General features: G+C 44.8%; 1 protein-coding gene across 2 annotated transcripts in view; it reads right to left on the reverse strand.

Annotated features, from left to right (window-relative positions):
- SLC35F3 (solute carrier family 35 member F3) overlaps window positions 1–24,825 on the reverse strand; it is a 351,050-nt gene that overhangs the window by 20,973 nt on the left and 305,252 nt on the right. The gene's annotated exons all lie outside the window — the stretch shown is intronic.

The following is a 24,825-nucleotide window of genomic DNA, read 5'->3' on the forward strand; positions in this document are numbered from 1 at the left end:
CGCTCTCACCATCCGCTCATCCTCTCTCTCTTTTTTCACTTTTTAAAAACTTTGTTTGAGACAGGGTCTCGCTCTGTCATCCAGGCTGGAGTGCAGTGGCACGATCTCAGCTCACTGCAACCTTCGCCTCCCGGGTTCAATTGATTTCTCCTGCCTCAGCCTCTTGAGTAGCTGGGATTACGGGCGTGCACCACCGTGCCCGGCTAATTTTTGTAGTTTTAGTAAAGACGGGGTTTCACTATGTTGGCCAGGCTGGTCTCAAGCTCCAGACCTCAAGTGATCCGCCCACTTCAGCCTCCCAAAGTGCTGGGATTGCAGGCGAGAGCCACCACACCCGCCTCATCCTATCTTTTTTCTGTACCCCTTTCATCACCATTTAAATATGTCTAAGCCTTTCCAGCGTTAACACGCCCCTGTATAGAAGCAAGCCTCTCACCCAGCCCTTTCCTCTCTTCCTCTTTTGCACAGCCAGGCTGTTCAGAATAGCCATCTACGCTCACGTTCTCCATGATCTTGCCTTGCTCAGTGTCCAGCTGCTCTAGTCCACGCCTGCTCCCCACACTCACTTACACCCCTGGACCAACCGTGAATGACCTTCACATTGCCAGTTCCAGCGGCACTTTTGGGTGTCCATCTTACTCTTGGAAGCCTCTGATGTTTGATTATTCCTCCCTGAAGCACCCTCGTGGCTTCCAACTCAGCATACTCCCTAAAGTTTCCTCCGACCTCTCCACACCCTCCTAGATTTTCTCTGTAGCCCTTCTTTAGTATTTTCTTTTTTTTTTTTTTAATTTCTCCTAAAAACAAAACCCTGGAATACACGTACAGAACATGCAGGTTTGTTACAATGGTATGCATGTGCCATGGTGGTTTGCTGCACCTATTGACCTGCCCTCTAAGTTCCCTCCCCTCGTCCCTGAGCTCCCAACAGGCCTTGGTTTGTGTTGCTCCCCTCTCTGTGTCCATGTGTTCTCAGTGTTCAACTCCCACTTATGAGTGAGAACATGTGGTGTCTGGTTTTCTGTTCCTGTGTTAGTTTGCTGAGGATGATGGCTTCCATGTTCCTGCAAAGGACATGATCTCATTCCTTTTTATGGCTGCATAGTATTCCATGTGTATATGTACCACATTTTCTTTATCTAGTCTATCATTAATGGGCATTTGGGTTGGTTCCATGTGTTGCTATTGTAAATGGTGCTGCAATAAACATACATGGGCATGTGTCCTTTTAGTACAATGCTTTATATTCGTTTGTGTATATACTCAGTAATGGGATTGCTGGGTCAAATGGTATTTCTGGTTCTAGATCCTTGAGGCATCGCTGCACTGTCTTCCACAACAGTTGAACTAATTTACATTCCCACCAATAGTGTAAAAGCGTTCCTATTTCTCCATAGCCTCACCAGTGTCTACTGTTTCCTGACTTCTTAATGATCGCCATTCTAACTGGCGTGAGATGGTATCTCATTGTGGTTTTGATTTGCATTTCTCTGATGATCGGTGATGTTGAGCTTTTTTTTTCATACGTTTGTTGGCTGTGTAAATGTCTTCTTTCGATAAGTGTCTGTTTATATCCTTTCCCACTCTCTTGATGGGGTTGTCTTTTTCTTGTACATATGTTTAAATTCCTTGTAAATTCTGGATATTAGACCTCTGTCAGATGGGTAGATTGCAATTCTACCCTGAACACGCCCAATTTCATCTGTTCTTTGGTATTTTCTTAAGGTTCTCTTCTTTTCAACCTACAAATAGTCACTGAGCAACGTCATCTATTGTCATGGTTTTAAAGCCAAGCTGACGACTCTTTAATCAAGATACTTTAAAAAATTTGACACCACCCTTGTTTGAGGTGTTCCCAGATGCCTCAAAATTCAGCCTTCCTAAATAAACTCAGTATCTTTCCTCTGCTTCCTCAATCCCGAGATGCTACCATGATTCATGTTTCTACCTGGGCCAGATATTTAGGAATCATTCTTAGCTTCTCCTTTTTCCTCTTCACATCTAATTCAGCACCATGCCCTATAGAGTATTTCTACTAAATATTTTAGTGGCATGTCCAGTACCCTGGCCGATGCCCTTATTCTCTCTCACTTAAACTGCTGCCCCTGGAGCCTAGTTAAGCTTCTTCTTCACTGCTGTCCCTTCTTCAATCCAATTTGTTCCATTTTCCACACTACACTCAGAGAGATCCTCCCCTTTCCTGGCCTTCCTTTAGGATAATGGCCAACCTCTTTGGCTGGTTAATTTCCATCAATTACGTATCAGCTCACATATCCCCTTCAGTGAAGTGTTCGTAACACATGGTCCCATAATGCCCTGTCTTCCTCATCATCATGTACAGGACTCTTATTGTAATTGCACTTTATTGTAATAGCAACTTGTCTGTTCTTCACTAGAACATACACTCTGTGTGGTTGTTATACTTTTGCTTCATATTATATCCTCGTGGCCTAGCATATAATGCATGTTCACAAATAATTTTTTTACGGAAGGCATGCACTTATTCCTTTATGGAGGACCAGAAGTTTTTCAAACAATGATGCATGGGACCATTTGTCTTAAAAATCCCAGGGAGCTTTTAAAAATACAATTGCTTGGATTTGACCCTAGACATACTCAATCATACTGTCCAGTGAAGGGCCGAGCATTTTGTAGAGAATGGTGCAGTTTATATGCAGGATGCATTTTTGGCAGCATGCCATAATTCAAAATTTACAAATTCTTGACTAGTTTTCCCCCCGTAGCACTGTGTTTCTGTTCATCAGCCAGTTAACGTTAACACCATTACCTGGCAATTACATTCACTCAGCCTTCCAGAATTGGTATTGTGATTCTTGTTTAACTTCTAAAATCTCAGAGGAGTCACATTATTTGAAATTTTATGCATACATAAAACTTGTCATAGTTATATTTTGTTACTGTAAATTTGCATTAAAATATAAACTTCACTGTATTTAAAAAAAAAGTTTCCAGATGATTTTCATGCACAAATTTGAATCCAAAGGTTCATGCTCTTTTCTCTCTCTTTCTCTGTTTTCTTTCTCTCTTTTAAAAAGTTCTTTTAAATTTTTAATTGTGGTAAAATACATATAACATAACATTTACAATCTTAACAATTTCTTTTTTTTTTTGAGATGGAGTCTCACTCTGTTGCCCAGACTGGAGTGCGGTGGTGCGATCTCAGCTCACTGCAACCTCCACTTCCTAGGTTCAAGCAATTCTTGTGCCTCAGCCTCCTGAGTAGCTGGGATTACAGGCACCCGCCACCACCCCCCAGCTAATTTTTGTCTTTTTAGTAGGGGTTTTGTCAAGTTGGCCAGGCTGGTCTCGAACTCCTGACCTCAGGTGATCTGCCCACCTTGGTCTTTCAAAGTGCTGGAATTACAGGTGTGAGCCACTGCACCCAGCCCAGTCTTAACAATTTCTAGGTGTATAGGTCAGTAGTGTTAAGTACATTCACACTGGTGTGCAACTAATCCTAAAACTTTTCCCTTTGCAAAACTGAAACTCTGTAATCATTTAACGACTCCCCATCCCTCCCCTTCCCCAGTCCCTAGCAGCTTCCATTCTACTTTCTGTCTTTATTAATTTGACTACAGGTACTCTAGTCACATCATACAAGGGGAATTAGGCAGTATTTATCCTTTTGTGACTGGCTTATTTCACTTAGCATGTCTTCAAGCTTCATTCAAATTATAGCATGTGTCAGTGTCAGAATTTCCTTCCTTCTTAAGGCTGAATAATATTTCATTTTATGTATATGCCATGTTTTGTTTATCCGTTCATCTACTGATGGACACATGGGCTGCTTCCACCTCTTGGCTATTGTGAATAATGCTGTTATGAACATGGGTGTACAAATATCACTTTGGCTGCTGCTTTTAATTCTGTTGCATATATACGCAAAAGTAGAAATTGCTGAATCATATGATAATTCTACTTTTAATTTTTTGAGGAGCTGCCATTAGGTTTTGCACAGCAGCTGCACTATTTTACATTCCACAAGCAATACAAAGGCATTCTAATTTCTTCACATCCTCACCAACACTTCTTATTTTCTGTTTTTATTTTTTTTGGGGGGGGTAGCCATCATAATGGGTGTGGATATCTCATTGTAGTTTTGATTCAGATTTCCCTAATCAATGAGCACCTTTTCACGTGCTTGGCGGCCATTTGTATATCATCTTCCTTTACTGAAGTATGATTGTCATAAAAAAGGCAGTGCATATTTAATATATACACCTTGATGAGTTTGGCGGTAAGTATACGCCCATGAAACTAACTCCACAATTAATGCCACAAATATATCCAACACCTCCAAAGTTTCCCCAGCCCTTTTTTGTGTGTTAAGGACACTTAACATAAGATTTACCCTCTTAGCACATATTTAAGTATATGCTACAGTATTAGTAATTACAGGCGCTCTGCTGTACAGAAGCGCTCTAGGACTTATTCACCTTGCATAACTGAAACTTTGCACTCCTTAACTCGTCCCTGTTTTCTGCCCCCCTTATCCCCTAGCGGCCACCATTATACTCTTTACTTCTATGAGTTTAGTTCTTTGAGACAGGATCTTGCTCTGTGGCCTAGGCTGGAGTGCGTGGCATGATCATGGCTCATGGCAGCCTCAGTCTCCAGGGCTCAAGCAATCTTCCCACCTTGGCCTCTCAAAGAACTAAGATTACAGGCATAAGCCAGGGAGCCTGGCCAAATTTAACTATTTTAACTACTGCCTTATATTAGTGGGATCATGTAGTATTTGCCCTTCTGTGTCTGGCTTATTTCACTTAGCATAATATACCCTAAGTCCATCTATGTTGCCCAGATGGCAGGATTTTCTTCTTTTGTTAGGCTGAGTAGTCTTCCATCTTGTATATCTATCACACTTTATCCATTCATCCATCAGTAAACATTGAAGCTTGCTAGTGTGAATCATGCTGCAGTAACATGGGAGTGCAGACATTATCTCTTTAACATACTGATTTCAATTCCTTTGTATATATACCCATTAATGGGATTTCTGGATCATATGCTAGTTCTATTATTTGATCTATTTTAAGGTATCGCCATACCTCAAAAAATAGTGGCTGCATCCGTTTTCATTCCTACAACTAGGTACAAGGTTCCCTTTTCTCCATATCATCACTGACACTTGTTATCTTTTGTTTTTGACAGTAGCCATTCTAACAGATGTAAGGTGGCGTCTCATTGTAGTTTTGATTTGCATTTCGCTAATGATTAGTGATGCCAAGCATCTTTTCATATACCTGTTGGCCATTTGTATGTCTTCTTTGGAGAAATGTCTATTGAGGTCCTTTGCTCATACAGTTTTTTAAATTGTCTGTGTTCATCCACCAAAATATGAGTAGGCAAATATTTCATTAAAAGAAAACATAGGTTCAAGGCATTTGCAGCCCACAAGAAATTTTAGTTTCTGGGATCTTCCCTCGAGGAGTGGTCCAGCCTGAGCAATGAGGTCCTGGAGAGGGAACGTGGAGAAGCACAGACTGCATATATGTCTCACTAACTAGGAGTTTTACAGCCTCCCCCACAGGAATCTGTTCTTCGGGGACCAGCTGGTTATTTTGCATGCTCAAACAGCAGAGGTATCTGAGAAATGCCGAGAGTGTCCTGTTCCTGAAGCATCGCTGGTCCACAGGGCCCCTGGCCAACTTGCTAGGTTCATAGTGAAGTGACTCTGTGCTCTATGACAAAGGTGAAGACGGAAGCGGCAAAGACAGAGTTGACTGACAGCCTGCATTTATGTTTGGATACTAAGATGGCAAGTGAAGCAGCCTGGCTACCTAGGAAGGATGGACCTCCTGAACTGCTGCACATTTCCTTCCAATCTGAAATAGCCCCTCCATATCAGAAACCATTCTGCCTATTCTAAAGAGTTCATTAATATTTTGCATGGAATAGCCCAGGCATGGTGGCTCACACCTGTACTCTCAGCAATTTGGGAGGCCGAGATGGGGGGCTGGGATCACCTGAGGTTGGGAGTTCGAGACCAGCTTGACCAACATGGAGAAACCCTGTCTCTACTAAAAATACAAAATTAGCCGGGCATAGTGGCACATGCCTGTAATCTCAACTACTTGGGAGGCTGAGGCAGGAGAATCACTTGAACCTGGGAGACAGAGGTTGCGGTGAGCTGAGATCACGCCATTGCATTCCAGCCTGGGCAAGAAGAGCAAAACTTTGTCTCAAAAAAAAAAAAAATACTGCATTGAGTAAAGCTACTCTGAATACCTTTGTTTATGATAGTCCACTTAACACAATGAGGTTACACACAGTTTATTTTTGAAGCAGAAAGATCCCATAGGACCATCTCTTACAAGATGTGATGTTTTGCTGTGGAGGCAGGAGATGAAGAACAAGATGGGCTCTACTGACAGCTGTTAGTGCTGAAATGGAACAGGCGGCTCAGGAGAGCGTCAGCCTTCTGCTTTAATGAAGCGCATCCCTCCGCAAAACAGAAGGAAACAGCGCTCAGCTGTTGTTCAACAGGTCCCAGAAAATAACAGCTGCCGGCCTCTCACTTCTATATTGCGGCTTTTTCACAACTTCTACATCAGCGACGATTGGTTTTGAGTTTCACTAAACTGTCAAGAGACGAACCAGGAATACATTTCTATAACACATGATCCAACAGCATTTTTATCCCAGAGTGGAGAAGGCACAGCAGAGCGTGTGGACCTTTACTTGGCTCCTTTAAAAGAAGTTGAAACTCAGGCTGGTGAGAACAGTGGAGCAATAATACCAGATCTGAGGGTGCCCACCAGAGCCCCAGAATGGGACTCCACAGCTGTGGCAGGTACCTGTGTTCATCTGCTGGCTGGTCTGACATTCTTCCCTGGGGATGGTCATTTGCTTGGGGCTTTGCAGTGATAGAAAAGAGTATATATAGCTCACTATGAAAAGAAGTTTCCAATAATTAAACAAGAAAAGAAGCTGAATTTCAAAGCTGGGCTTGCTTTTGTATCCCACACCACCTATCAGGGATCTGGGATTCTATCAGTGTGAAAAGACATTGAATAACATTTCCTAAAGACCTTGGGCAAGCAGCCCTTCCCCTCAAGACCAGCCTGGCTCCCATGCTTGCAACTGAGAGACCGACACTTGAGAACTGGTCTGACCAACGTGCTCTTTGCATTTGTCGCCATGAAAAGCAATGGGAATTGGGTACACATCAGTGGGCAGAATGGCAATCTGCAGAGCCCAAGCTTTGCAAGGGAGCAATGTGGCATCCAATGAGACATTTCATAGAGCTACCCCACAGATGTTCAAGAACAGTATAATGGAATAGTTTAGTTATCTTATGGGGATTCCAAAAGGCCTTTGGCCCAACTTTAGCCCCTTCATCACTTATGGTAATGTACCTGCTGTCCTTGACCTTTCTCAGAGGAGCAGGAACAATGATCTTGTCCTAGTGATCTGTCACTAAAGCAGGCAACAGGAACACAGAGCTGCTGTCACAGGGCCCAGCTGGGACAGTGAGGCACAAAGAGGGGCACCCTTCCTCACTAGACAATGAAGACATTTTTCTGTACCTGGCTGAACTCAGTTTCTGCCTCAGGCCAAGCCTCAAGGGCTTCAGAAGTTTGAAGATACCCTCCTGCTGCTGTCCCCTTCACGGAGTTATAGGCTCTCTCCTCTTCCAAGGGCTTCCTTTTTGACTTTGGGCTTCCCCCAGGTACCCTGTAAATCTGCCCCCATAATCCTCTGTGCCTACCTCCTTCACACCTCCACAGAGCTCCGTCATTACTGTTTACATAGCTGTCTCTCCCAGCAGAGCACGATCTCCTCCTGGAAGAAGAAGCCCGTGTCTCAGTCACCTTTGTACCTTCTAGCATCTGGAGTGCATGGCCCAAAAGAGGCAGTCAGGAAATATTTGTGAATAAATAAGTGGAACTCAGTGCTTGATGTTTAGGCAGATTTTGCCAACGTCAGCACATGCATACTGCCAGAAAGTTTAGCAAGTGGTTATCTTAAAACTGTGAACTATCAGTTGGCAGGGACATCAGAGCTCCGACTTTCTTACTTTAGATGTAGGAAAGCTCTGGCATGGACGTGATGCGTCCGCCCAGGGTAGTGGGGAGCTAGTTAGTAGCAGGGCTGAGTCTAGAACTAGGGGCTCCTGATTCAGTTCCTCACTCTCTGCATTTATTTTAGTGAAGCCTTAATTGTGGCTGATGTGCTGCATAAAGTGGAACAGTCTTTACCAGAGAGTCACTGGCCACCTACTCTGCTGGCCGAGATGGAGCCAGGAAACAGAGCCAAGGCTGCTGCAATGGTGGTTCCTTCACTGCTTAGGCTCAACGCTGTCAAGGAACCCATGTGGAGTGCTGAGCCTAACTGACCTGCCTCCCTGAGTTTTGCAAGAATGGGCATGTGGATTTGGGGTTTATTCCCTGCAACTAATTATGCAGATGTGTGGGCAATGCTCTTTGCTATTTTCAGGAGTTGTGTTAAAACTATTTAAAGCCAGGGGCATAGATTTGTCTTTAGAAAAGAAACATTAGGGGGAATTGTCCCGAGGGCTCTCCCTCTGGCTTATGATTTATGTTTTTTAAAAAACAGCTTCCTTCGAACTGAAGAGACGTAATGACTTGTGGAATTCAGCATCAAATGAACAGGCTGTGTTTTCCTGGTCTCAAACCTGGAAGAAGACAAAGATGCCCCTGATTCAATAGTGTTTCAAAAATCAGGGTTATTTCTAAAGAGAACAATTTTATGAAAGTTGAAATGAAAGATGGTTCTATCTCAAGGGCAAGGATGCTTACGGGCGGGGTCCACTCCATGATGTGCCATTTTGGATAGCACAGATTTCTATTAATTGCAAAGCTTTTCGAGGCCAGCCCCAGGAGGCTGGTGTGTCTGGGTGCACTGGGTTTGAAGGCAGCTGTGCTCTTTGGGTATGTCTCTCTCTCTCTTTCTCTTCTTCTCACATACACAGCCAGAGCTGCCTGCATCTGGACCAACAGCATAGACTTCTTTAGAGTTAGCTGGATTTCCATGGCACATGTTAATGGCTTTTGTAAATATAAATTAGATTTGACTAACCATCTAAATGCATATTCCCTGGCCCTGCATGTGATGTGCATCAGAGACATGCATTGTTCACCCTTGAAGAAGACACAGAGATTAAAGGATTCAAAATGGGTTGAAAAGTTATTCTTGCTTTTGGATGTTTTCCCAGCTTAGAGAAAACCCCCGGGTACAGCTGAGCTGCAGCTCTTTGTTCCTTGTCTCCTAGACTGAGGCTTGCACCCCGGGAGTCTCCATTCTCAGGGCTCCTGCCTGCTCCAGGGGCTTCCTGACGGGCCCTCCTAGTTCCCATCTTGCTGTGATTCCTGTTTATGGCTCCTTTCTGTGTACTCAGAGTCTACAGACACCCAGTGACAGCTCTAGCTGTGAGAGAGGCAGTCTGTTTTTTCTAGAAAGAGTGAAGCTTTTCAGAGTAAAGTTACTCTCATCAACCTATGGCAGCAGAAGGTTCTGGAGGCGGGGTCTTGCTCGAGTGCCCTGTCTGGGAAGCTGACAATGAGTCTTAGCCATCATAAGTCTAAATATGAATTAGCTGTATATCTCTGGGTGCAGCTGGTTTTTCCATTTGTGAAGTGAAAAGCCAGATCCAATGGCCTCTGTCGAAATCTATGAATATGAGACTCAAATCCTGGTAACTTAAAATCTAAAGCTGGAATCTGGAGGAGAGGCCCAGGCCTGAAGAAAACATCCCTGATGAAGGGCCCTGGTTTGGGAGGTGGCAGGAGGACAGGCCCCGCCTGCATTAGGCTTCCTCTCGGTTCGTGGCAGGGAACTCACAGTTCATAAGAACAAGGGCAACTCTAAACAGCTGCAAACCTTCTCACCCAGCACATGAAAGCCACCCTGGGATGGGCCCCAGGGCCCTTTCTCATTCCAAGACCGAACATTTGTAGGGTGACACACACCCATGGGTGGGATTCTTTTTATTATTATTATGCGTTATGTTCCGGGGTCCATGTGCAGAATGTGAGGTTTGTTACACACATATGCATGTGCCACGGTGGTTTGCTGCACCCTTCAACCTGTCATCTACATTAGGTATTTCCCCTAACGTGGGTGGGATTCTAACATGTACGATTTATTCCAGACCCCAGGAGGCCCGAACAGGCACCCCACTTGTTTTAGTCATGTCTTGGCAAACAGTTCTGGAGCCAGATGGTTAATCCACTTGTGCCTGAGGTTGCAATTTTTTGAATTTGATTTGAATTTAAAAATCAAATATTGGTGATGACCTTGAGCAGTAGGATATAAATAACTCCAACATGCTTGGCGTTCCAATAATGGAACTCTAGGCATAAATAGGTCAAGGGAGATAAAATCTTCCCTGACCATGTTGTCTATGCAAACCCAAAATCAAGACCCTGCTGATCTGTAGAGGGCCACTGCTGAGAGGCCAGATGGCCTCCCTCCTGTCCTTAGCCAGGCTTGCAAGGGATCAACCACTTCACTCATTGGTTTCCTTGCGTGACTCTCGATGTGCTGGGCTGCCAGAACTTGGCACAAAAGGCAGCAGATAGGCACTGCAGCAGTGTTTATAGGAGTAGATGCATCAAAGCCTTACAAATCTCTGCTCCCTCACTCCAAGACGCAGAAGCACATGCTACCAGTCCTCCAGCCGAACCCAGACGCATGCAGTCCAGGCTTGGTGAGCTATAGTTTCCCTGGAGCTAAGACAGTCAGACTTCTGCCGCTGCCACTCTTGACCTCTTGTTCCCCTGTTCCTCCCATTCCATCTTAAGCCCGGTGCTTCTTTTCTTGTCTTCTGCACACCAAGGACATCGCTAGCTCCTGATACTTTTTGGCTTTTGCCTTAAAGTGTATTTAGAAAGTACAAGGACCAATTGCAGTCACTTTTGTTTCTTGAAGGCAAGATGACCCTAATTAGTGTGAGTACAAATTATGCTGGCTTCTCCATCACAAAAACCCCACTAGGGATCTAGCATGGTGGCTAGATCCTGTAATACCAGCACTTTGGGAGGCCAAGGCAGGAGGATGGCTTGAGCCCAGGAGTTCAAGACCAGCCTGGGCAACACAGTGAGATCTGTCTCTCAAAAAAATTTAGCCACTTGTAGTGGTACATGCCTGTAATTCTAGCTACTTGGGAGGCTGAAGATGCTGCAGTGAGCCATGATTGCACCATCATACTTCAGCCTGGGTGACAGACCAAGACTTTATCTCTTAAAAAAAGAAGTCCTCTAGTGTAGCTCTGTGCTATCCTGCTCCACTTTTTTTTTCTGGAGAATTGCTCCTCCTCTGGCTCTACTCTGAGTCTTCCCAAGCTCTAGCCAAGGTCCTCACCATGTGGTCCTGGGACCAGCAGCAACAGCTCTGCCTGGGAGCTTGTTAGGAATGCAGTACCAAGCACCACCCCAGACTTCCTTCTTGAAATCAAAATCTGCATTTTAACAAGTTCCCCTAATGTGTGCACATTAGCATTGATGAGCACTGCTCTAGCAATCAGAAGTGGATGACTGACGGGTGTTGCCTATTGCTTTTTTGGCTATAGTGATTAGCGTCAGTGTGTGTGAGTGTGTGTGTGTGTGTGTGTGTGTGTGTGTGTGTGTGTCTGTGTGTGTATGTGGTGGGGTGGGGGTGAGCAGACATGCAACCCAAGCTGGTCCCAAATCTTCTATCTCCAGAAACCATAGTAATCAGCCTTTGGCTTTTTCACATCTCTAGGGAAGAGCCTATTCTTTAACGGTGAATCTGAAGCTAAGGTCATATCTATTGGTGGCCTCTCCTTACCCCCAATCCAATCTTCAGTAAGAGAGAATCAAGCCAGTACACAGAGAGTAGCAGTATTGAGAGGGACCAAAGTAGGAAGGGGAGGGAAAAAAAAGAAAGGTGAGTTTCATTACTTTTCAAGTTTTCAGTTGTAGAAAGAACCCTCAGGTTCTTTAATGTCCTGGTTCATTCCAACCTAAGTCCAGGTGCTCAACTCCTCTAACTCGTCTCTCCACCTCTACAATATCCTTCTAGGAAATCCCCTTTTTGCTTAAGCTACTATGAGCTGGCTTGAGTACTTTTCTAAGTGGTCCTGAGGACTGCCCTTGCAGTCAGGGACTGGGACCTCTGGGGCCCATCCAGTGAGAGGGAGGGAAGTGGAGTAGGATCTCAGCAGCTCCCTGTTGATGAGTGTCCCATCCTTGACACCTGACTCCTGGACACAGGGCAGTGAAGCCATAACTTCCACTTCAGACTTTCCTGCAAGTGCACTGAGGCTAACCCTTCTCCTGAGCGATGAAGTCTACCCTGCATGGGTGGGAGTATACTTTTTGCGTGTCTGGGAGTATATGAGACTTATAATATGTCTCAGTCTGGATATATTTTATTTATCCTTTCCTGGAATTTACTGTAATTTATAATCTAAAGATTTATATCTTATATCATTTTTGAGAATTTTTTTCTCGTGATTTTTCTTTAAAACAATTTATTCTACCCATTTTCTTCATTCTGCTTCCGAAGCTCCTATGAGGTAAAGGCTACAGTTTCTTATCTCTTAATATTCCATTGTGTCTTGTCATTCCATATCTCTTATTTGTTGTATTTCTCATCTCTTCATGCCTCTGTGCTTTATTTTTGATAATTTCTTCAGAATTGTCTTCCAATTCACTAATTCTCTTTTGAGCTATGTCTGATTTATAGCTTACCTCATCATTAAAGAAACTATAACTATTTTTTCTTCTAGAATGCTTATATAGTTAGTTTCCAAGTTTGTTTCTCATGTGCAATGCCCTCTTATCTTCTTTCTTTAAAAACTTTAAACATACTATTAATAAAGCTCTTTTGGTTTGTGCAGCAGTTCCTGGGATGTGAGTTCCACCATTTGTTGTGGATTGCTAATTTTCTCTCTTATAATGTTCTGGTTTACTTTGTGATTTATAAGTTTTGACTTTGGGCTCACTTTTAGCGGGTGTTTGTTTTGTTTTTAAAATATGATCTGTGCTGTACTGTAGAGATGTTCCCATCGGACAGTTTCACATTTGCTTCTACCTGGACTGTATGGGTTTCCCCAGTCTCAGGTTGGCTTTTCTGTTAATTTCTTAGCTCATAGTTTTTGTTCCGCTTGGCTAATGTGAATCTGGACTCCATACTTGTACATAGCATGGACTTGGGGTTTCAGTTTCTAACAGGTGACTTTTTCTTCTCATATCCCAAGGGTGAGTAATTTATGTGCCATACCCCTGGTCTGGTAGGCAGTTACTCCAGTCTCCTTTGATGGGTGGGAAGGCCCTTCTTGTACTTCCCACTATAGGTAGAGATGTATAGTCATATTTCCAGTAATGTAGGAGGCCTACAGACTTAACCAAGCCCCAGGATATATAGTCAATTTTGATAGCCTGGTGGGAAGTTTGGTTCTTCTTCATTTCTGGCACCTGTCTCCTTCCCTTCCTTACTTTCAAGAATAGTATATATTTTCTTTAAACTTGTGTGGAATTTTATTCAGCATTTCTATTGTATTTGGAGCAGATCAGGGACAGAATTTCTCAAGCCAGTGTGGTCTACACAGTGATGGGAAGTTTTGGAGACACAGGCTTCTTGTGCATCCCAAGAAGCCTTTGGACCCCAGGGCGGGTGATCCTCTTTTAAGGAAGCTCAAATGCCATGATGTCATTGGACATCAATTAATCCACCTTTCAAGGCTCTGTGCACTGCCTGTGCCTCAGAATTGTGGTCATCACAGCTATGTTTTCTCTTCCCCCCTTTTCCCCTGAATTAATGTGTGATGGTTATTATTCTTTGTCTAAGTGACTGGGGAAGCCAGAGCTTCTGAATGAGTCCCAGAGGAAACAATCCCATTTGAAATGGGTAACATTCAAGCTGTAACCTTTGCATCTGTCAGCCTCTGGTTCTTTCTGGTTTGATCAGGAGACAGTGTCGATCAGTGAATAAGGAACAATAATTTTTGAAGCCAGAAAGACAAGGATTTGAATGCTGCTTCCACTATTTATCAATAGCTGAGCCATACACATCTTCTGGAATCTTGGCATTCTTAGTTTCCTCATCAGGAAAGTGGGCATTTGAACTTTGTGGGACTGTGGTGGTAGCAGGCAAATGAGCTGATGTGAGTTCAGCAATCAGCAAAGAGGCTGTGACATCATAGGAACTCCCTGAATGTTCTCTCTGCCCTCTTGCCATCCCCTTCCTTCAAAAAGGACAGACTTCAATTTAAGGGAAATCCTTTGAGGCTTGAGTCTAATTTCTCATGCTGCCAACAGACAAAGACTAAAAAGATCCTTAGCATTTTTTACCAAATCACAGTGGACACAGCAACTAGTCTGTCTGCATTTCAGAAAATTTTATTAATAGTTTCTAAACAGTAAGAATTATAGGGTTTTTTTTTGAAAAGTACTAAATGTATAATGATTTATAGAGATTGTATAGATTGAATTCAGTCATGTCAATTTCCTAATGCTGTGAATTTTACTGCCTTGTTTTCACAGCTGCAGTGTTCTTGGCTTGGGGAAGGGGGTGGGGGTCTGTATTATGGTGTAGATGCTGCACTTGAACATCTGGGTGACATAAAGGTTTTCCCAGCAGGCTAGGTGTGGTGGCTTATACCTGTAATCCCAGGGAGGCCCAGGCAGGAAGATTGCTTGAAGCCAGGAGTTTAAGACCAGCCCGGACAACACAGTGAGACCCCAGTCTCCACAAAAAATACTAAATTAGTGAGGTGTGGTGGTGCACATCTGTAGTCCTAGATACTTGAGGGGCTGAGGCAGGAGGACTGCTTGAGCTCAGGAGTTCAAGGTTACAGTGAGCTATGATTGTGCTATTGTACTCCAGCCTGGGTGACAGAGCAAGACTCTGTCTCTCTAAAAAATTTCCCCACCAACCCCAACTTGAAGGCAATTGTCTTTCAATCCAAAGTAAATGTAAATGAAGGAATTGGAAAATTAAGCCTAGAGTCAAAGTGAATGATTCTATCCACATATTGAAGTCTCACATCTTCAAGCAAAAGCTTTCACTACACTGCAGTGGCCCTTCACTGATGGGCCCTAGAGCCAGACTGCTTGGGTTTAAATCCTGGGTAGGATACTGACTTGAGTTAGCGTCCTCACCCTCTCTGTGTCTCAGCTGCATCACCTATAATATGGGGATGCTAATATCCATTCCATATGGTTGTCGGGTGAATGAAATGAACTGCTTTGTGTTAGGTGTGTAGGCTAGTGCCTGGGATATAGTAAGTATTCAACAAATGTTAGCTACTGTTATTATTAGTGATCTTTTTGGAAGTACATATACCCCTCCTTAGGAAGGCTCAATAGTCAACCTGTCATCGTAGGTCACAGATTTTGGTGCTGGGCAGTTGTGGAACCAAATCCTTACTCTTTCACTTATCTGTCATGTGACTTGTGTAAATTATTTAACCTGTATGAATGTTTATGGCTCATATGGATATAAAGCATATCTTATGGAATTATTGTGAAGGTAAAATGAAAGTGTATGTGGCAAAAATGCAGTGTCTGGCTGGTGTATAATTAACATTAGTTGCTTTTAAAATTTTTCTTTATTTAATTTTTAGGGTCTCACTCTGTTGCCCAGGCTGGAGTGCAGTGGAGTGATCATAGCTCACTGGAGCCTGGAACTCCTGGATTCATGTGATCCTCCTGTCACAGCCTCCCAAGTATCTGGGGCTAAAGGTACATACCACCATGCCTGGCTAATTTTTTAATTTTAACTTTTTGTAGAGATGGGGCCTGCTATATTTCCCAGACTGGTCTCAAACTCCTAGCCTGAAGCAATCCTCCTGCCTTGGGCTCCTAAAATGCTAGGATTACAGGCATGAACCACTGTGCTCAGCCATAGTTGCTTTTATTTTTTTTGTACTAATAAATGTAGTGAGCAAAACTCATTACATTTGAGGAAATCTACACCACTGTTGCCATATAGTGACAGAAGCTTCTCTTTTTATCCTCCTTCATTATCTAGCTCCATATAACTTCTATATACTGGTCCTAATTCTACTTCTTAAACCCTTTGCTGTTGAGACAGACAATCAAATGTTTGTTGCTTCTTGTAGGAGCTCACGTTGTGCTCCCTTGTCACCCTCATGGCCTCTCACCTGTGTCTCTCTTAAAATGTGGCCCCACATAATATTACTAGTATTATCCAGTCATTGCAGAAGAGAGCAATGCTGTCACATCCTTAATTCAAATGACTATACTTTATTCCATAACTGGATTACATTAGATTTTTGGGTGGCTGTATCACGCACACAACTCAACAGTAAAGTTACAATCCATCAAAATCCCCTTCCCACCTGTGTGGCATTTGGGGTGCCCCGCCCCCCAACCCCAGCCCCCATTCCTGTATCTTGTAGATCCATTTGGACACCTTACATTTATTCCTACTAACTTTTCTGTTCTATTTGGACCTTATTTCCAGCCAGCCAGTTGCAGCAAATAGTTGTCTTATGCATGGATTTAGAAGTCAGAAACCTCTGGGTTTGAATTCTGCCCTTTTCACCTCTTAGCTGTGAGGTCTTGGGAAAATTAATTTTCCCATCTGAGCCTCAATTTTGTCATCTACAAAATGGAGATAATAACACCTATCTTAAAATATTATTATCAGACCTTTTGGGATCCTGATCTTAACATATATGATATCACTATGCCTCTCCAATTTTGTGTCATTCATAACTTTTACAAATGTAACGTTTATGATTTTACCAAAGTTGTTGATAAAAATATTGAACTAGGAAAGTTAATTTTCCTCTCTGAGCCTCAATTTTGTCATCTGCAAAGTGGAGATAACACGTATCTTAAAAACATATTAACAGGCCAGGCACAGTAGCTCACGTCTATAATCCCAACACTTTGCAAGTTCCAGGTGCGAGGATTTCTTGAGCCCAGGAGTTCAAGACCCAGGAGTTGAAGAACATAGTGAGACCCCATCTCTGCAAGAAATTTAAAAATTAGCCAGGTGTGGTAGTGTGCACCTGTAGTCCCAGCTACTCCTGGGGCTGAGGTGGGAGGATCGCTTGAGCCCAGGAGTTTGAGGCAGCAATGAGCTACGATTGCACCACTGCATTCCAGCCTGGGTGATAGAGTGAGACCCTGCCTCAAGGAAATATTTAATTTGACATTGTGTCTAAAGATTCCTGACATGTAATAAGAGCTCCAAAAGTGGTACTGGTGCTGCAAGTGCTCTTTACTACGATAATTAAAAATGCCTAGGTACTGGCCGGGCGCAGTGGCTCATGCCTGTAATCCCAGCACTTTGGGAGGCCGAGGCGGGTGGATCACGAGGTCAAGAGATCGAGACCATCCTGGTCAACATGGTGAAACCCCGTCTCTACTAAAAATACAAAAAATTATCTGGGCATGGTGGCACGTGCCTATAATCCCAGCTACTCAGGAGGCTGGGGCAGGAGAATTGCCTGAACCCAGGAGGCGGAGGTTGCGGTGAGCTGAGATCGCGCCATTGCACTCCAGCCTGGGTAACATGAGTGAAACTCCGTCTCAAAAAAAAAAGCCTAGGTACCGAGGGTGATCATTCTCACACTGTAATGTCTGGGCACCACAATTTTTATTCCCAGGCAACATTTTCCCTGCAGAGTGCCTGTGTGTGGTCTGCTGGTGATAAGAGCTGTGATGATTGATCACTCAGAACCATATTCTCTGTTAGGCTGGATTCTCCCTCTTTCAATGATTTCTTCCCTCTCAAGGATTCCAGAATTCAGCTGTCTTTCAGTAGCAGCCAACACTGTTGGCTTATTTTCTATTAAATCTCCCTCTTATGAGGATCTACCTGCCTTAGGAACAGCTGGACCAATCCATGTATCTTTTGGTTTGCAGTGCTATCTTGCATTTGGCAATAACTTCAACAAAGCATCAGATGGCCTTAGACCCAGGGCTGCTAATTAGCAGTGAGTTGTACAACTGTTTATTTTTAGTGACTTGTGGATGAAGAAAATGACAGTAATGATCACAAAAGACCTCTCTTTTGTGTTTAAAGAATACTTGGCTGGGCGCGGTGGCTCATGCCTATAATCCCAGCACTTTGGGAGGCCGAGGCAGGCAGATCATGAGGTCAAGAAATCGAGACCATCCTGGCCAACATGGTGAAACCCCATCTCTACTAAAAAAAAAAAAAATACAAAAAGTAGCTGGGCATGGTAGCACGTGCCTGTAGTCCCAGCTACTTGGGAGGCTGAGACAGGAGAATTGCTTGAACAAAGGAGGTGGAGGTTGCAGTGAGCCAAGATCATGCCACAGCACTCCAGCTTGATGACAGAGCAAGACTCTATCTCAAAAAAAAAAAAAAAAAAACGTGTTGGGTAAGGTAGTTTGTTAAAAAATCATTTCTACAAAATCAAAATTTGGCTTATACTCATGTGCACGTTGGCTTGGCCCAGCCTGATGGGAACTGGCCATGGCATATCGGTCATCTCAGGAAGTGTGCTTCGGGGCCCTGAATGGGATGAAGAGGTGCACTCCCTCACTGTCCCAGGATGGAGATGGAGGTGGAATCTTTTCACCAATCCCATGGCCCTGATGCTACCCACATGCTCACTCAAAGACTAACATCCTTGGCTATTTCTGGGTGGCATGAAGTGTTTTTCTCTATTTATTTTAAGAAACAACAGCACCTCGTGGTTTGGCGTGATCCTCGAGAAGTAATGTAGTTCTCCAGGTTCTCTTTCTAGTCTTATTTGTATAGAACTTCAGGAGGGGAAACTTCGCAATCATCTTTAATAACCCATCCCCCAAGGACCACTGTCAAAACTATTGGTTTATGCACTAAAGTAGCCTATCAGAAAGGATGGTGGCCTGACACACACTGCAACTTTAACACAATGTGTGTACAAGAACAACCCATGCCAATGCCTGGCCCAGAGAGCAGGAGCTCGGATTCGGGTTGGGAGCTAAATGGGGGTCCTTAGAGAAGCGAGGGAAGCTTTTGAATGGGGAGCGCAAAAAGAACATCCAAAAGAACTGGATGAGAGCAGCTCACACTTGCATGGACCCAGTTTTCTTTCGGCAGTGCTCTGCCATCTCTCATTCTCCTCCAGCTGGTCAAGGGAAACACACCTGGGCGCTGGAGGATCTCCCGCATGGGTGAGGCCCTCCCCAGCAAGGCTAAGTGAAAGTTCAGCTGGGTTCCAGGATAAGCAGCCTGGTTAGACGGCAGGGGAAGGCCCTGCTCCGGACTGTGATTGGGGCTCCTCTCTGAGGTCAGACCCAGGTCAAGGGCAGGGGTGGGAGAAGACTGCCAGGTCCAGGGTCCAGCCCTGTCTGTATCATGTACTAAGGACGCAGGAGGGGCCCAGCCCTGTCTGTATCATGTACTAAGGACACAGGAGGGGCCCAGGCCCGTCTGTATCATGTACTAAGGACGCAGGAGGGGCCCAGCCCCGTCTGTATCATGTACTAAGGACGCAGGAGGGGCCTAGAGGCTCACATGCCCTAGCAGGTTTGTAGACCAGATAAGCACTGAAGACTGTAGTCCCAGCTGGCAACAGAGACTGAGCATCAGCCCGGTGGGTCCGCTGCACACTTATGTATTCCTCCAAACTGAGCATGGCAGTAGCTGTCTGGTGAAGGATTATGACTATGTCACTCCTGCATAGAGTGACTAACAGACACTGTGTGCATCTGGGCGCCTGTTGAGAGAGGCGTGTTGAGAGAGGCCTTTGTTCCATCTGTCAGCTCACTCCACAGGGCCAGGAGACAGGATCCCACTCCACAAGATGTACCAGGGGAAATGCGTGCTTTGGAAAAAAACCACAGAGCTTAAGCCGAGCCTCAACCTCACAGCCATGGCATTCTCCTTGCTCCGGGGCCAGGGCTGTGGCTCTGACAGTGATTCAATGTGATGAAGAACAGATGAGTGCATGGCTGGCTGGGCCTTCACAGTGCACTCTACTCCCGAGACCAAGTACACAGAAGTCTTCACACAAGCTCCATGTGGTTGATTCACAGGATCTGACAGCACCGGACATCTCTTTCCAAGCGAAAGGTGGAGCCATTTGAAGGTCCCCTTGGAGGTGTGGCTTAGTTACTACTTATTATGGACCCCTTTCCAGTTCAAGAACAAAACTGAGCTGCCTACTTTGCACAGATTTATCCCATGATGCATGTCTCAGGATTCTATTTTAAACTACCAGCTATTTTGTTCTGAGACGTTCTGAAAAGTCTGTTTTAACGTCTTGTTACATGTCTGTGTTTCTAATGAAAACGCGTTCATAGTAGATGTAGACTGACTTTGGTCCACTCTCCTCTCTGTCAAATGGGTACAAAGAGGAAACAAGGACGGCTAACTTGTGTGACTTGGTCTGCCCTGGCTGCCAGAAGGAGGCACCACAGACTGGGGGCTTAACACATTCTTCTTTGCTACAATTTGGAAGCTGGAAGTCTGAGATCAATGTGTTGGCAGTGCTGTTTCTTATAGGGCTTCTCTCCTTTGCTTGTAGGTGGCCATCTTCTCCCTGTATCTTCCTACGATCACCCTTCTGTGTCTTCATCTCTTCTTATCATAGGGACACCCATGAGACTGGATCAGAGCCCACCCTTAGGACCTCACTATTACCTAATTACGTCTGTAAAGACCTATCTCCAAATGCAGTTACATTCTGAAGTACTCAATGTAACTTAGGGCTTCAGCATATGAATTTGAGGCTGCAGGGGACATAATTTAGCCCATAACACTCACCTAAGAACACAGTTGGCCAGCTGTGGTGGCTCACACCTGTAATCCCAGCACTTTGGGAGGCCGAGGCAGGCGGATCACGAGGTCAGGAGTTCAAAACAAGCCTGGCCAACATAGTGAAACCCTGTCTCTACTAACAATACAAAAATTAACCAGGTGTGGTGGTGCATGCCTGTAGTCCCAGCTACTTGGGAGGCTGAGGCAGGAAAATTGCTTGAACCCAGGAGGCAGAGGTTGCAGTGAGCCGAGATTGCACCACTGCACTCCAGCCTGGGCAACAGAGCTAGACTGTCTCAAAACAAAAACAAACAAACAAACAAACAAAAAGTACACAGTAGGCTGGGAAGGCATGCCCTCTGCTGACTTCTGCCTTTAGGAAGGCATGCAGCGTGGAACCCGAGCCACTGTGCAGGATCCGAAGCACTTCATATTGGAGCCCCAGCTGGTGCAAACAGAACTCCAGCATTCTGGTTGGGATGACGGCAGAGTAGTGAATAAGCCAGGCAGGATCTGGAGTCATACTTGGGTTCAAATCCTGCCTGTGATCAATGACAAGTTGTTCAATCTCTTTCAGCCTCAGTTTCCCAACTGTCGAAAGGAACACAGTGATAATACCTCTCAGGATGACTGTGCGGTTGAAGTGAGATAAAGTGCGCGCATGTGCTTAGCACTGCACCAGCACCTGGTGAGCGCTCAGAAATGTGGCTCTTCATAATGACATGCAAAATAAAGACTGTCTTGACATTGGGAGAATCATCCCAGGCTGTGAAAGGGCCTTGTCACCATGGTTCCGGTCTTTAGTTCAGCTCGACCCAGCCATTTTCTTGTTCTACCCCACACTGCTTGCTGAAGGCTGTCAGGCTCAATCAATACTGTGCTGACTTCCTGGTCGCCTGGGTTTTTCTTCTCTCCATTGGTTTCCAATAAACAGAGAGCCTGTTTCAGCTACAGAGTGAATTTATCTAATGATGATTCTCAGCAGAAAGGTTAAAACAGTCATTGGTTACTGTAACTGTAGCCCCTTCTCTGTATTGCCAATATGCTTAGGCATCTGAAAGCAGATGGTTAGCAAGAATATGGACAAGACAAAGTTTAGGAGGAAGCCTATTTGTTGCCCAAAATGATTTAGTAGACACCCTCATTTTGGGAGGTGCCTACTAAATCATTTTGGGCAACATATTTTCCCAACAAAGTTTTGGGAAGCCAGGAGGTGAGAAGGAAGCAGGAATGTTCTTTTTTTTTTTGGGACGGAGTTTCGCTCTTGTTACCCAGGCTGGAGTGCAATGGCGCGATCTTGGCTCACCGCAACCTCCGCCTCCTGGGTTCAGGCAATTCTCCTGCCTCAGCCTCCTGAGTAGCTGGGATTATAGGCACGCGCCACCATGCCCAGCTAATTTTTTGTATTTTTAGTAGAGACGGGTTTCACCGTGTTGACCAGGATGGTCTCGATCTTTTGACCTCATGATCCACCCGCCTCGGCCTCCCAAAGTGCTGGGATTGCAGGCTTGAGCCACCGCGCCCGGCCGGAATGTTCTTTAATGGTACAACGGATTGAAGCAAATGAGGAGTCTTTGCCGTCGAAATGTTAATATGTTCTGTATGGGAAGGGAAGGCAAGTGGACCCTGATGGATTAGGGTAGGGCCCTGTGGGGCTCTTCTGTCAGGATCAAAGGCCAGAGAGGAGCAGACCTCTCTAGCTAGTTGAACCATGAGTCACTTAACAAGCCAGGTTCCAATTTATGTAGCCACTGTCAAGTGTGATCATTTGTTATCTGAACTGCATTATCCTATCTGATGTGCTGCCAGCCTAGGAGAGTCTAACTAATGCGCCTGTGAAAGAAAAACACATCCCTAACTTGATGGAATGGAGAAAACACAATGAATGGAGCAAACCTAAGGTCTGAGAAAAGAACCTTAAATGGGACCGATTCACAAATTAGCATTTTTAGTTTTTATTCTCCACTGTGAGACAGTCTTTGGACATAATCATTTTTTCTATTCTAGACCCACCCTGTAAGCAGCTGACTCACCCAGCCCCACTCCACAGACAGCCTGGTATTTCCTGATGTTTTGCCCCATTCACTGGAGTGCTGGGCTCCTAGCCCTCCACCATCTCAGTGAGGTTCTCTACTTCCCACCATCTGTGAAGGTCTGTTTAAACACCAGGTGAATGTTCTCTGATGTACTGACACACTCAGCTCCTGGCTTTCTGACCCTCACTCTCTGGGCCCTCAGCCCAGCAGAGAGTCAAAAATCGTAAGCCTCATGTTCATCTCCCCTCTGTCTTCCCATTTCTGTTTTAAAGCCCACCTGAAAGCTGCTATGGACTAGACGTTTGTGTGCCCCCTGTGAGACGGCGATAAATCTTGGGGCTCCAAAATCACTAACCTGAAGGGAAAAGTCAAGCTGGGAACTCTTTAGGGCAAACCTGCCTCCCATTCTACTCAAAGTCACCCCTCTGCTCAGTGAGATAAATGTATATCTGACTGCCTCCTTTGGAGAGACTCATCAGAAACTCCAAGGAACGTAACCATTTGTCTCTTACGTACCTATGACCTGGAAGTCCCCTCCCCACTTCTAGTTGTCCTGCCTTTGCTTCGAGTCATCCCACCTTTCCAGACCAAACCAATGTTCACCTTACATATATTGGTTGATGCCTCATGTTTCTCTAAAATGTATGAAACCAGCCTCTGCTTGGACCGCCTTGGGCACACTCATTAGGACCTTCTGAGGCTGTGTCACAAGCGTGCATCCTTAACTCTGGCAAAAGAAACTTTCTAAATTGACCTGTCTCAGATATTCAGGGTTCACGCCCCCAAAATTCATATGCTGAATCCTAACCTCCAATGTACTGGAGATGGCACCTTTGGAAGGTGATGAGGTCGTAGTGGTGGGGCCCTCATGACGGGATAAATGCCCTTATAAGAGACATGAAAGACAGCTGGCTCTCTCTCTGCCTTGTAAGGGTACAACAAGAAGACAGTGCTCTGCAAACCAGGAAATGGGTCCTCATTAGACACTGGATCTGCTTGCACCTTGACCTTGAACTTCCCAGCCTCCAGAACTGCGAGAAGTACATGTTTGTTGTCAAAGCCACCCAGTCTGTGGTAATTTGTTATAGCAACCTGAAAGGACTAAGATAGCAGCCAATCAAGTCCCAGAAAAAGTTATCTTAGGACAAAGAAACGCGAGTGACAACTCAGCTTTAGTCTTTCTTTCCTTTTTTTTTTTGAAACAGAGTCTTGCTCTGTTGCGCAGGCTGGGGTGCAGTGGTACGATCTGGGCTTACTGCTATCTCTGCCTCCCAGGTTCAAGTGATTCTTGTGCTTCAGCCTCCCGAGTAGCTGGGACTACAGGCATGTGCCATGGCGCCAGGCTAATTTTTGTATATTTAGTAGAGACGGTGTTTCACCATGTTGATCAGGCTGGTCTCAGAATCCTGACCTCAAGTGATCACCAGTCTCGGCCTCCCAAAGTGCTGGGATTACAGGCATGAACCACCACACCCAGCCCTTTTCTTTTTCTCCTTTTTTTTGTTTTTTTTGAGATGGGGTCTTGCTTTATTGCTCAGGCTGGAGTGCAGCGGCATGATCACGGCTCCCTGCAGCCTCCAACTCCCAGGCTCAGGCAATCCTCCCACCTTAGCCTACTGAGTAGGTGGGACCACAGGTGGATACCACTATGCCTGGCTAATTTTGTATTTTTTGCAGAGATGGGGTTTCACCACGTCACCCAAGCTGGTTGTGAACTCCTGGGCTTAAGCCATCTTCCCTCCTCAGCTTCCCAAACAAGGGGGATTACATGTGTGAGCCACCACACCCAGCTGTTTTAGGCTTTCTCTTTCCCAGGTGATGTAGCACATCCTCCTTTTAGAGTCAATAACTTCTTTGTCAGCCATTTCCTCTCTTGTTTTGCAGTGTTGTTTGCCTTCCAGAAAACAACTAAAAGCCATCAATCATGTTTGTCCTCATTTCTAGCCACAGTGTATTGCTGCGTCCTTGCAGGCATACCATTTCTACTTGGTTATGATCAAAGAACAATAGGAGTCTGTATTGAAGTTGATAGAGAGGGTGGGAGGAAACAATGGCACCCTTTGCAGTACATTTTCTTTAGGAAAGT

The sequence above is a fragment of the Sapajus apella genome, unplaced genomic scaffold (genome assembly GCF_009761245.1).
Source record: "Sapajus apella isolate SASKATOON/1434 unplaced genomic scaffold, GSC_monkey_1.0 scaffold49, whole genome shotgun sequence".
Lineage (NCBI taxonomy): Eukaryota > Metazoa > Chordata > Mammalia > Primates > Cebidae > Sapajus > Sapajus apella.